Genomic DNA, 15,494 nt, shown 5'->3' on the forward strand with positions numbered 1-15,494 from the left:
AGATTGCTTGACATATTGATTCGCACTTTCTCGTTTCAAACTGAATTATAAAAAGTTAAATCAAATAAATTAACTATTAGTGTTATTTATAAATAATATACATTCATGTTATTCATCAGCTGTCAAAGTCAGACTAGTCCTTCACACAAAAACCGGTGGTAATATCGATTTCCAAAAAATATGTAGCATTGATCTATGCATTACATTTGTAGAAGGTGTGTTAATGCTAGTGTATTATTTATCATGTAACTCATCTATCCAAATCAAACTATTCCCTGTGTGAACACGACAGACGCATCAGTATGAGCACTCTATAGAACAATGACAGGCAATAACAGGCAATGACAGATCATACATAGACAACAACGGGAGGGGCGGAAAAAGTAGGACCAGTCGTTGTGAATGTATCGGCTTTCTACTTGAGTCGGCAATGGTTTAACACAATGCAGCTCTAGCATTAATTGACAGTTAAAACAATAAAAGAAAAAAACAATTCGTCCTATTTACTGAATATTAATCGTATGATAATAATGAATACTTACTGTATTGTCAATGTTTAGTATTTTAAATATAATGGATTAATATTAATACTATCGGCCGAAGATACTTGATGGAATTCGAAATTAAATTCTTATGGATTTAAGTTTTGTACTATTCCATTTGACTCGTTTTTTGCGACTCGGTTTTAGCCTTTCGGAATCTTCAGGCACTATGTGCACTCACCAAAAAGCAAATACACACTGACAACGAATACAGTCAACTCTTACGTATACCTATAACAAATTAATATAATAAAGTAGGTAAAAACTTTATCACATACCTATCAAGTCAAGGATCATAATAAAAAATATAACAAATGAATTGAATACGTGTATTAAATAAGGCTCTAAGTACCAAAAAGTAGTATTGCCTGTAGTTACAAAATACCGAGTCAGTGCAGTAAAATTTCATGAAGCAGACCTTTTGAAAAATGTAGTTTTACAGTGTAAATCAATCACGGCAGCTTCTATAATTTTAGGTATTAAGAACTCGAAAGTGTCAACACACCATCGTCAGCTATTTTATATTGAATGCCATTGACCACTACAGTGCTACTTACACCATTATACATAAAACACGCCAATGGACTTACAACGTCGACAGGTTTAATTATTTTGCTGTATTTTTTTGACTTGCTTGAGGCACTTAGACTATAGTTGAAGTTATTGGCGTTGGTATGTAGAACATTTTTCTATAAAAATGTCAGTTTTAATTTTTTTGGTACTTAGCGCCTTAATTAATACACGTATTCAATTATGAATAGTTGGTTGACGTGTTTGTAAAAAACCCCTACCTTATAACTAACCATAATAATACACTTGAAAAACGTATAAATCGTCAAAACCTAATAATTAATACTTAGATCATTATTAATTATAGACAATGATAATTACAATATAAAAAGAACTTTAAATTTTCTGTTGAATTATTATGCTCAAACTTGTACTTGATATGAAGTAAATAAAAAACAATGTAAAACAAATATAGAATACTGAAATGTCATTTTGATATTTCATTTTGATTTCCATAGTAACGCACGTATATATTAATAATTTAGTTGCTAGGACCACCCGCCTTAGCAACCAATGATAAATAGTTTTTTACTTTTTACGGATTTTTCTGAAATAACTTTCAATACGAAACAGAATTAACTGAAAATGAATTCAATTCTGCTTAAAGATGGCTAAAAGTATTAAAATAATGCATTGGCATCGTGTTCTGATATATTCTTAAATTTTAGTCTAGTCGGGAAGTTAGTTAAAAATCGATTGCAAGATTTGTACTGGACAAACAACCATCGGAAAAACAAGAATACGAGCTAATAAAAACGTTGTAAAAATAGTACACTCAAGAGATGGAAAATCGTCCATTCTGGAAACAATGGTAACGTATTGGGAATTTAATAGCGTTAACCAATGAGATATACTCTTATCTACGAATCTACGATATCAGTCTTTATTAAGTTATTAGTTAAACAATTAAAACAAACAGTTAAATAATAATATTCTTACACGATACCCACTTTTTTTGTTTTATAATATAATTCTTTTAATATAATACATCCACAAATAGACCAGATAATGTAAATATAATATATACATAGGTACACACACGTAAACCCGGGTCAGGAGAAGCAGGTAACCGATCTTGAGTACGGAAGAATACGGGATAAACTTAAACACGTGTCAAGAATACATCATACGTCAAATACTGACAACTGCTCTCGGTTTATGCAATGACGCTTATTTATTATTTGTGTATTAAAGTTTCTAACACACACTATTGCACGTCTACGTGGTTCATTTTCGTAGGACACTCACACATTCAAACCCTGCGTATATAACTCTATCGTATATAACAAATTAATACAATAAAGTAGGTAACAACTTTATCACAGATAGACCCAGATAATATAAATATAATATATACATAGGTACACACACGTAAACCCGGGTCGCAGAAAACGACTCAAATGGAATAGTACAAAACTTAAATCCATTAGAATATAATGGATTAATATTAAGTTTAAAATTAAATATTGATTGAATTATTAAGTAGTTAATTAATAATAAGTATGATTTTACTTACAATTATTATGATCAGTTGTACAAATACACAGCGGTCTTGCAAACTGCATTCATCCAACAGTAATAATATCACGAAATCTTCACTCATTACCTAGGTTACATATTATGACTATTTACATATGATTATTTATTTATTATAAAAGTTTAAACTAGTCTCTTTGTAAACTTTTAGAGATTTCGAATCTCACTGCGCTGATTGACTGTACACTCATTTGATATAAGCCTGAATGAATGCTTCACAAACTTTTAAGCGACTGTCTGTGTGTTTTCGTCTTGTATGTAAATCAATTCTCGTTTCCACTCAGCCTTCCAGTGAACTGTTATTGACAAATTAATACAACTTAATACGATTGTTCTCGAAGTAGGGAAAACAAGACAGTTTCGGACGAAGTCAATTTTGCAATAAAAAAAAACTTTTAATAATATACGGACGTCATCATATTTTTTCTTCATCGATAGCGTTAATGTCTCGGCTTTTACTGCCATCAACTCCATGATAACATAATCCTTCCATATAATGGCACCAGTGGCGAGGGGTGAAGGTAGAATTCGACATAAATAGTGCACATTAAACTTTGTCAGTCAGACTCAAAAAAGAAAATCTGAAGGACAGAGTTATTGACAAAAATGACCAATTTACGGGATGGCCGATATAGCGCAATTGGTAGTATGCACGCCTGGTTCGCTCCCAACGGCTTATGCGCATAAATTTTACACAAGGCTGCTATCGGCGACTATAATAGAGCGTAGTTTATCATTGAAGGCGTCTCCGGAAAGGGGGTATATATGCAAAAACAAAATTGTTCAGGAGAGGAAAAAAAACGTTTTATTCGATCATGCAGACTTTTGGGTATATCTGTGATAATAATTATATTTCATGAAAACACTCTTTATAATAGTTTTTAATTTTTTAAATTTAGATAATCATATAGACCCCTTTTTTACGGTAAGCATTTTAGTGTTGCTAATATCTCAAAAAGTGTGGCAGTTAAAATAATAAAATTTTCCAATATAGTGAGCAATGCTAACTTTTTGACATAATGTATTATATAGACCCCTTTTCCGGGGACGCCTTCATATTTATGTATTGAGGTATTATAATTGTTACAATAAATTAGCTTTCTAAACTATCAAAACGGTCTATCCCACTCTAAAATGTTAACACAGCCAAGAGAGGTGCTGTTAAAACATAGCAGTGCACTGTTATCAATGTATTACTAAGACCAACCGCTCAACTTCAGTGGATGCGCTCCCAGTCCTGGCTGGCATTCTTCCACTTGGCCTGCATATACAGGTATGCGGTGCATCCACGATGCTTTTCAAAGGCGAGGAGACCGTTGTTGGTGACTTTCACCTTGCCCCGCCACCACGGCTTGTTGCTGAAAAAGTAACCTCGTTGAAGGGGAGAATTCGTCTTTTGATGCTGGATGCGGCGTCTAAGACCCAGCAACGAAAGTGGAATGAATCTACCAAGGGCCGGTACACATATCTGGATCCGGATATTAAATACCGATTGGATATAACCATATTGACTCCTGACCATTACATCAGTCAATTTTTGGCAAGCCAGGGTGGGTTCGCTGCCAAGCTCTTTGAGCTTGGACTTGTTACTCAACCGACATGTCCATGTGGCGGAGAAAAATAGGATGTAAACCACATTCTCTGGGAATGTCTGATAATGTGCTCCGAGAGGTAAGAGTTACTCGAGTCGCTCCAACCAGCTGTTGGTTCGCCGGCCGGTTTAGCGGTCGCCACAAAGGCCAATTATCTTGCATTTAAATAAAATGCGGCGTCTTACTGCGGGCGTGAAGATCTCTTCACATATTTTTTGCTGTCCATATGATTAGCTTCGTTTTTTGTTATATTTATTAAATTCCTTTCTTTTTTGTTAATTTCCTTGTGCCTTTTAGAGTAAAATCAGTAAACTCAGTCAAGGAGCAGGAGGGCAATAACCATGTTTAATAAAATCGCTTCGGATATTGATATATTCCAACTACGTGAGGATGAGTATAGGAGGACGTTGTTTTATAAATTCTTAAAATAGTGTCTGCTTAACTCATCTGGTGTACTTCCTTATACTTATCTAATTAATATTTTTTGTATTTACACTTTCAACTGTTTAATAACTTAATACTGATCTATCTCTTTTTCATGTACCTCTTTTAATAATATTTCTTTGTTTCTAAATGTCATGTTGTGAACGTCGAATTCAAAGATCACTTGAGATCGTGGTGACCTCAGTCTCGGGATATTACCGGGATGACTGCTCCTGGGACATTCTTATTCCACCCTGTCACGACCCAGTATTGGGGCATAGGGCAAGCACAAGTTCGCGCCACTTCCCTCGGTCCATCTCCAACTCTTGCGCCTCCCGCCATGTCAGACATGTAGCACGTATGTCGCTTTTATAGCACCGCTTCAGGGTGAGGGAGGGCCGGCCACGGCGACGGAACCCTTGAGGCTGAGCCACAAGGGTACGAAGTGTCGCACTCTTTGGCGGCATCCGGAACACATGTCCCAGCCACGTAAAGCATCTCTTCGTGATAACCTCAATTACCGAAGGCTGCTGTGTTTGCTCACGAACTCGGGTGTTTGTAACGCGGTCGTAACAATGTACCCCTAAGATTCGGTGGAGACATCGATTCTTAAAGTTTAAAAGCCGACACTTAGAAGCTTAGTAAGATGCTCAATAGAAATACCATCATCGTCACTCAAGTAGTTGAACCTGGACACCAGCTCGACGGGTAGACCGGAAACCCGCAGAGGAGTGTCGGCGTCGATGCATGCAGCACTGCACATGGATTTGGTCTTAGCCGCATTCAGATGAAAACCCAGACGTTTCGAGTTCGCGGCGAGCCTGTTCACGGTTACCTCCAACCGTTCAATCGTCGAGTCAAACATGACAGCGTCATCTGCATACTCAAAATCGCACAGTCTTTCTTCGCATAGTTCGGCTGTGTCATCATGATGTAGGCGTATCCCACTGTCGGGGCGTACCGTCTTACGCATTATGAAATCCATCATGACGAAAAAAGAAAGGGCGCAAGTACACATCCATGCTTGACTCCTGACGTGATTTCAAAGAGGTCAGAGGATGTTCCAGCTGCTCTCATGCGAAACTCTGTATCAGTGTAGAGAGCACTTATCACGGCAACCAGTTTCCGTGGGACACCATAGAGTAGCAGAATTTTCAACAGAGATTCACGATGAAGGCTATCAAATGAATTTTCATAGTCTACGAAGTAGCAGGCGATAGGTATATTCATCTCTTGATACTGATATTGCAGGAGGCATCGGAGAGTTGAAATATACTCCGAGCAGGACTTCCCCGAGACAAATCCATTCTGCTGCGCACACAAAACCTCCAGCGTGGGACATTATAAGGCTGAACAACTCTACAGATGCTTCACATCAAACGTAGTGCCTCGTGATACGCTCGAGTAAGACCGAGTGTGGTGCGGGGCAGGTTTGGCTTGGAGGGCGTATTTGTGTAGTTCAGACGGTTAACTTATTTTAACAATTAACCGCCTAAATTCATAAATAACCCATTCGCTGCCGACTAGATAATGATTTTTTAATTACCACCTTTAAAATGCACGTTAATTACATCGATCGGCCGCGTGGTCATTACGCGCCGGGTGCGTCTTCAGCGTCCAAAGTAATAACGATAAACCACCCTCAATAGCCGCTGATAGCAGCCTTGTGTTTAGAATAAATTCGCTGAAACTTTATTATTCTGTTTTAGAGTCAATCATTAGATATGATTTCGTCAGGTATCGGGAAATTTTCGTGTACGCGCGTAAAAACAGATATCTTCAAAAATCTACTTATATTCTTTAGTTTAGAATATGCCTGAAGTTGAAGTTCATTGATCATCTCCTATATATTATATTATTATAATTGCTGATGTTAATGTACCTACGTCTTTTATAATTATATTGTAGAGATGCGTTCTTATCTGTTGCGCAATGACTCTTCAAAATGTCTATCTAAGACACACTATTTTGTAAATATTAATGCACTTTAGTTTTATTGTTATTACAAAAACGTTATTAAATAAGCCATCTATAAGCCAAAGTGACTCATTATATCAGTACCTATTTTTCATTTATACATGTCGTATAAGCGCATGCAAAAGGGGGTGACAGGGTTCCAGACCCCATAAATAAAATAAGTTAAACATTATGTATTACTTACCCAGATAATAAAAGAAATATTATATTTTAATACTGCGGTGTGGCATGTATAAACATATTTAACAGTGTGACGCGGACCACACAAACAGACATTCACATTAATCGTTACAGAACTACACACGATGGCCACTTATGGGTGCGAGAACACTAGCAGTGAATCGCAAATGTTAATCCTGTGGATATATAGCGCGGATGAAGCAACTAAGTTGTAGGCGAGGTAAGTTAGTGGTAGGTACAACTAGTTGTGGACATTCCGAGTTTTGCAGTTTTTTTGCATCTAACTAAAGATTGTGTACGAGAATTTTTTCCTCATATTTCAAGGATTTCATATCTTGAAAGAACACTATTGAAATTCTCGAGAATCTGTGAATTTTTTATTACATATACACTTTTCCGAGAATATCTTAACAATCTTTCCTTAAAAATTCTCGAGAAATCACAATCTCAACATCTCGCTTATTATAAAAAAATGAATTATGATTAAAACTAAATCAATATATTCTAAAGATTCTCCTTCTTACCTACAATAAAACAATAATCTAGAAAGAGATTCTTCAGGATGTAAAATCTTCAGCAAAGTACAAATAGGTTGTAGGAGTTGGGAAAAAATATTGTTTAATATTATTATTTTGATAGTTAAAGACTTTTGTAGTTTGTGTTGTATCATTTATGATTGATTTTATAAAAATAAATACAATAAATATTTAATTACGTGTTTGTTTAGGTTGTCCCACTTTTTGTTCCTATATGCGGATTTTTTTTTATTTCACATGGTTTGGTAAAATAATTATCTATCAACGCATGTTAACATTCACCAAAACATACTGCTGAATTTGCAAACTCAGCTTTTGGCGAGTGAATTTAACTTTTCAGTCAACCAGCCATGGTCACCACAGGTGGTGGGCTAACAGGAATCTAACCTGGGGAGTCCGGGCTTTGGGGGGCGGCGTGGCGGGTCGACAGGATATGTGAAATAAACACACATCACAAATTTGCTTGAAAATCATTTAAAATATCTAGTTATGTGATGCAATGTTTGATTATTGTTATATTCGATATTCGACAACTCCATAATTAAAGTGGATTTATTCAACTATACAAAACAATCGCTAAAAATACACCGAATAGGTACCCTTAATAACCTAAAACAACATTTAGAAAACGATTCTGTAGAGCGTTCCACTGCCTTTAACCCTAGTGATGGGTGGGGGGGGGGTGGGCTGCCAAAGATCCTGGCCTGGGGGCCCGCTTTAAAATGTAGGGGCCATGCATCCAGCATAAGATTTAAATTTATTATAAAATCTGAAACCGTCTCTATTCAACCCGTTGTACTGTACCTATATATTATATTTTGTATTGTGACAAAGCTCGATAAGTATAACGTAATAATTTTAATTTATAGATAAATCTACTTGTGATTTTTTATATGAAAAAAATATATATAGAAACTATGACTAATTCAAAAATCTTTATGGTACCTTGGAATGAACTTATATGAATATATTTAAATACCCATAAAATAGCATGTAATAAAAATAATCCTATTTTCATTGAACGCACTTTTATATCGGTTTTTTATTGTAAAATTATTTCGGAATAATTAAATGTATTAATTTTCCCGTAGCGTGACCTTACCTTGACCGCACGTGACAGCACATAACGTGATGCTAATGTCTTTGCACCACTGTCAGTGATACCCAGAAACTACGTGTGTTTGAGAGTAGAATCTAGCGAAAGATCTTTGAACTATTTTATCAGATTGTAATGCACTGTTATGTGTTCTTTATTTATATTTTTTCGTATTATTAACAGTTTACGTAGGATGCCATTCATATCAATTTATGACTTAAACTATATAAATTGTTAATCTAAGGTGCTTACACTGAATATAAACAACAAATTAATTTAAATAAAACACAATATTTAGTACTAATTCCACTTGTTAAATATTATTCTAAATTAAAATGCATTCCACCATAAAATGACAGTTAGTAACATAAAAGAAAATAAATACCTAATAAAATATTTACACCACGATGAGGATCATATGGGTCTTCACATGGTGGAGGTTGTATTAACAGTTTTTTTTTTACGAGAAATGGGTGTCAACTACGTCTTCAACCTATTTGGTCCATACTCTGTGTTCACAAACACAATTAAAAAATATTTGTCAATAATTGTAAATCACGGGAGCTCTGCCATGGTAGGCATTTGGAAATAATAAAATAATACTATAAACGTAACACGACAATACAGCACGAATTATTGCGTATGATCTTAAGGGCCCGCTGAAGAGCCCGCCGTTCAAATATAATTCAGTATAAAAAGGACCTCGGCGTCGTAACTACGTCAATTTAAATCGATCTTTTCGCAAAAATCACTAATCATCGGAGATTTTATTTCAAGAAATATTATTATTATTACTGATAATGTCTGCCGCTCGGAGAATTATTATTATTTTATGAACACCTGCGAGATGAAGCCGATCAGAAAACAGGGCTGTCAAAATAATATTAAGCATTCATATTTTTTAAATGTTAATTTCATCATGGTTTTTAATCAAACCTGTGCAAGTACGTACTGATAACTTGGGTGGATTTTGTAGCAAACATACTATTGATATATATACGGGTATATTATTATTATAACCCAATTCAAATTGAACATAGGTTGATACTCAAATACTATTATAGTATGTTTATGATTTCGAGAAAATAATACGATGGTATAATTAATCCATATCAATTATTTGAAAACATTACATTCGCACTTTGCACAAAATTACAAACACATTCGAAGTTTGCCGCACACGTACAGACCACGTGATATTTGTTTACGCAAAATCGTCGCTTTTCAAAATGGCGAATTTGATTACCAGATTTTACTGCTCATCGCAGTCATCAGTATGTTCCTTTTTGTCTTTTTTTATTCGTAGGTTTGTTTACTATGTACACCGAGAAATTTCCATTTATAAACTCGGAAACGATTTTTACAGAAGAGTTTTGGAATATAATGCAACCAAAACTGGAAAAAAATTCTATCATGGGTGTTGACTTCCTGAATTAGCTAACCCCAGGTCCATGCCACTACGTGAACCACAGTGGATATTAAGCCATTTCCACACTGGCAACAAGTTGCTGGCAACCTCATTAAATTTTACGATACTTACCATAATTGCTTAAGAAATTTTACAATAATTATCGTAAAATCTAACGAGGTTGCCAGCAAATTAACTTGTTGCCAGTGTGGACCCGGCATTAGATGCACAAAACTTAAATAATATATATTATAAATAAAAATTTAAAATTATAAATATATATTATGATTTATGTCTTCGACAGCCCTGATGAAATAAATGTGAAATATGAGTCGGATCAGTCACAGAGCAAATTTATTAACACAAACAACTTTGACACGACCTTTTAATATTAACTAGTAGACCAGATATTATGGACCACATGTTAAAAAATCATATTTTCAATTCTCAAGGCCAATTCTGTAGAACGTCCTCTTAAGAGCGTACTTCAGTGAAACGGAAAATAATTTTCAACAGTAGTTGCGACGAAATTTCTCACTAGTCGCCTGGACTCGCCAATCGGAGACCGATAGTAGAAGTGTGCGCACGTCGATTTGTTTTGTTATGGCGTCGGATGAAAATATTCTTAAATCGTGTAAAGATGACTAAAAAACTTTACCTATGTACTTAAAAAAGTAAACAAGTCAATGAATATACTATTATTATTAGTAATATAACAATAAACATAACATTAAATTGACGCATGTTGGATTTTTATGACAAATTATATTTCGTTCGGCACGCGTCATTTGCACAATCCGCGCGTCGCCTAGCCACGATCTTTTTAGACCATGCCTCAACTGAAGTATAGCCTTAAACAACAATTTAATGTGATATCATAATTATGGCATATATTATAATGGTGTTAACTGTCAATTATTATTGCAAATACATCGAATTAGTTAAAAGAAAACACCATACGTAGTATCTACTATTCCGTATTACTTCATAATCATTAAAACCATTTTCGTTCGCCTCAATATAACATTGTCAACTGAAACAGAATATCATATAAATCTAAACCTAAATCAAGCCACAAGTCCAAACAAACTAGTTTTATCCTTTTTTTTTTTTTTTTTTGAAAACTGTAATACTTCGTGAAAGGTCGTGTTTTCATGTTGCACTTAAAAACTGATTTTATTTTGGAATGTTAAAAAAGCTTTCAACTTTAAATCTAGGTTAGAAAAAACAATAAAAAGAGTTTTTTTCGATGTGCGTCCAAAAAAACTCTTCCTTCCTCAATTATTATTATTTTTAACACTGCAACAGGCATAGAGGCCTAATGACAATAGTGTAGTTTAACTATTGCGTCGCCGGATTTCAAAATCAGCCAAGTCCGTAATAGATGAATAGGAGAAAAACAGCTGTTTGTTTTCTGAAATACACAGTCACAAGGGTGAAAGTTTATATTATTTCGAGTATAGAATATTTAAAATTTTGATAATGCAGAAATGTTAGAAAGCAGTAGTTCTTCAGCAATTCACAAAAAAGTCAAAAATACCTAAAGGTGGACTTGGCTGATTTTGAAATGTAGCGACACTATTATGCTTTTAAAAGATTTGCGATGTCTTATTGCTGACGTGAAGACCTCTTCACATAGTTTAGTATATCCGTATTGTTTTTACATATATGTAAATTAATTAGAACCATTTATTTTTGTGTTATATCTTATATCAATCTGTAAACTCAGTCAAAACACACTTGAGTGCGTGGCCCAAGACTTGGGCATCTGTTCCTGAGACATACCCAGGCGTAAACAACTGGTGATGCTTCACATCCAAACGTAGAGCCTCGTGATACGATTGATTAAGAACGGATGTGGTGTGAGACGGGTTGGTTTGGAGGGAAATATGATGTAGCAATGTATTTAGTAATATAAGTGAAACAATCACAAACACAGACTTTGATTTTAAAATCACTTAAATATATTGTGTCCTCATCGGAATCAAACCCGGAGCTACCGAATGAAAGGTCAGCGCCTTACGCACTACACTACGAGAGCCACTCAATGGCCCGCAATGACAATAGCCGCTCAATATGGCCCAATAAAGTGTTAAAATATTATATAAATAGCGTGTGAAACCGCCCCTGGTATTATAATAGTGAAGCATATGATATGTATTTATGATAGAGACACTCTAATTTTAGTATAAATAATTTAGTATATTATATTTTTACACATCATAATATAACAGAAAACTGTTGATAGAAACGAAACAATAAGAAGATGAATGTAATCCAATTATCATATAAAATACGAAACGTCATTATCATAAAACAGATGGATATATTAATTTAAACCTGAAATGGTAATATAATAGTACGTATCGACACACCAAAATGCTAATATCCAGCAAATGTGCCAAAGTACTGAAAAATAAATAAACATAAAGGTGGAATTAATTTTAACTTAAGTTAAGTGGATATCCATCCACCTGGATCAACAACATTGATAAACGATATACTTAACCTACAGAAGATTAGAATTTTTTTTATTTTTGATAATGCATTAAGATTAAACTAAAGACATATTATTTGAATCGTAGTATACTGCCAAAAGTTTGTAAGTCTTCAAAACATGTATGGTATGACCATTTCAAAGTTTGATATCTTCTATAAAACCAGTCTTAGCCTAAACCCTTATACCCAGTGGTCGGCAACCTTTTGAGTGATTGGGTAAAAAATTCAATTTTGAAATATTTATTTAGTTAGTGGGTAAAAGTTTGAAATAAATTTTTAATGTCTTTAAAAAAAAAATATTTTTATAAAACAAAAAATATATAGGTACTTATATATGTTAAGTATATGTTGGGTCAGTACTGAGGTATTCGATGTGTGGGTTGAGGATGATGATAATGAAGTCTACGATGTAGCAGGGTGAGATTTATTAGCAGCGTATCGGTACAATAGTATATTATACAATGATAGTACACATAATCTACTGAGATAGTTACGAGCTAGGTACTTGGATTCGAGTGACATTTAGATAAATTATTCTTCGTTATTTATACAATAAAAAGTAATACATTAACATTAAATACTGGTACATAATCATATTGGACTAATTATAGAGTCAGCGTTTTAAGTCGAGTAGCTTGTGAAATATTATTTATTATTACAGTCGTAAGAAAATATGATACCATGAAAAATGATTATTCGGCTAATACACCGTAATGATATAATGTGCTGTGATATGATGTAATAATATACCGTATCAAATATCGCCAATCAACTTGCTGATCTAGCTAAGATTTGTTTACTGGAAATTGATTCGCTGGGAATATATTATTGCAGAATAATTAAACAATAGATATTTGATCGCTACTATCCTACAGCTACAGACTCATACACAAATACCGTATCTAATACCGCCAATCAACTTGCTGATCTAGCTAAGATTTGTTTACTGGAAATTGATTCGCTAGGAATATATTATTGCAGAATAATTTAATACATTAAACAATAGATATTTGATCGCTATTATACTACAGCTACATATATAACGTATATATGAATATGTAGGTATGTGTAAATAAAAAAATATTTTATAAAAACATACATAGCGAAGATCTTTAAATTTATTTGTCCATTTGAATTCAATGTATTCTAATTCCAGATTATTTATAACAAGATATTCAAAATATTTAAGCTCAAGCTCTTTGAAATTCATCTCATCCGGTTTTATAATAAAGCTAAAGATTGGACCATACGTCTTTAAATCCTCAAATCTCGCGTCAAATTCCTTTTTTATAGCGCTGATATATTATTTCTCAACTATATTCATTTTTAATAACTTAGTGTGTTTTTATTGATGGAAATATTTAAATATTTTACGTTTGATATCATTTTCAAATAATTTAAAACATTAATAATACTAATAATAGTTTGAAACAAATATAATCATAATTTCTTGGCGGGTAACTCAAAATGTTGTATTGGGTAATTCAATTACCCGCGGATAGTAGGTTGCCGACCACTGTACTGAAGCTTATTCTATTATTTCAGTATGCCAAATAGTCTACATCAGGCCTGTGAAAACTTTTTGGATGAATGGCCACATTAGGAATATAAAAAGAATGGCGGGCCGCAAGGAAAATACTGTTTTAGACATACATTATGTATTATCATGAAAAAGGAAAGCTTAAGGCTTATGTCGGTTCAACCAGCTGTTGGGCTCATCGGACCGTCCAACCTGGTCACCACAAATGTCAATTTTGTTGCATTTAGAAAATTTGCGGCGTCATATTATTGTCAACGAGACTATTCGGCAGTTTTGTATTAGCTTTTATTACAACAATTTTTAATTTTGCCGCTACGTACAAAGCATATTTGAGTGCGACCTTAGTATTGGGTAACTGCTCCTGAGACATTCCCAGTCATAAAAAAATGAGAGGTACTTCACATACAAAAGTAGGGTCCTATGATGCGCCTGATTAATACCAGGTGTGGTTTGATGGGGCCATTAACTTCAATGTTAAGTTATTATAAATGTCTTACACCTGTAAACTATTCTTTTATTATTTACTACAATTTTGAATTTTGCCTCAACGTGGTCCTCTCTCTCATGTGTAGGTAGGTAATCTTAACTTTATGTCACATCAATTTAGTCAAAGCACATTATTTGAGTGCACGGGACCTCAATCTTGGGTAACTGCTCCTGAGACATTCCCAGTCATAAAAATGATGGTTCACACCAAAAGTCCCATGATACGCCCGATTAATATCGGGTGTAGTTTGGTGAAGCCATTAACTTCAATGTTAAGTTATTATAAATTTAATGTCTTACACTATTGTAAATTTTATTATTCTTTTATTATTTAGATACAAAAAAAATTAAGCTTCACATACAAAAGTAGGGTCCTGTGATACGCCCGATTAAGACCGGGTGGGGTTTTGTGAAGCCATTAACTTTTTTGTAAGTTATTATAAATGTCTTACATTAATTATAAATTATTCTTTAATTACCTACTACAATTTTTAATTGTGCCTATACTTACTCCTCTCTTCTATGTGTATTCTTAACTTAAATTCATGTCAATTTAGTCAAAGCATATTTGACTGCACGGTGACCTTAGACTTGGGTAACTGCTCCTGAGACATTCCCAGTCCAACAAACAAATAATGCTTCACATCCAAACATAGGGTTGCGTGATGTGCCCGATTAAGACTGGGTGTTTGGTTTGGCTATTAACTTCAATCTTAACTTATCATAATATGTCTTAAACTCGTAAATTATTATTTTATTATTTACTACAATTTTCAATTTTGCCTCTACGTACTCCTTTCTCCCATGGGTACTCTTAACTTTAAAGTCATGTACATTCAGTCAAAGCACATTTAAGTGCATGGCGACCTCAGTCTTAGGTAACTGCTCCTGAGACATTCTTAGTCATAAAAAATATACTTCACATCCAAACGTAGGGTCCGGTGATACGACCGATTAATACCGGGTTTGGTTTGGTTTAGCCATTAACTTCAATGTTAAGTTATTATGTCACGGTCCAAGTACGATCCAAGTACACTTGGACCGAACGCCATCCAAGTGCACTCGTACGGGTCATTTTCATACAAATTACTCCTATCCAAGTTACTTGG

At 34.2% G+C, this 15,494-nt stretch overlaps 1 protein-coding gene across 1 annotated transcript in view; it reads right to left on the reverse strand.

Annotated features, from left to right (window-relative positions):
- LOC147073335 (synaptic vesicle glycoprotein 2B-like) overlaps nucleotides 1–2,865 on the reverse strand; it is a 42,152-nt gene extending 39,287 nt beyond the window's left edge. Inside the window, exon 1 of the mRNA XM_085945229.1 lies at nucleotides 2,629–2,865. The gene's annotated coding sequence lies outside the window, so the exon portion shown is untranslated. The remainder of the gene's footprint in view (nucleotides 1–2,628) is intronic.
- Between the last annotated feature and the right edge of the window lie 12,629 nt (nucleotides 2,866–15,494).

This window comes from Rhyacophila brunnea, unplaced genomic scaffold (assembly GCF_057557595.1).
Source record: "Rhyacophila brunnea isolate RB1 unplaced genomic scaffold, BYU_Rbru_1.0 scaffold_18, whole genome shotgun sequence".
Lineage (NCBI taxonomy): Eukaryota > Metazoa > Arthropoda > Insecta > Trichoptera > Rhyacophilidae > Rhyacophila > Rhyacophila brunnea.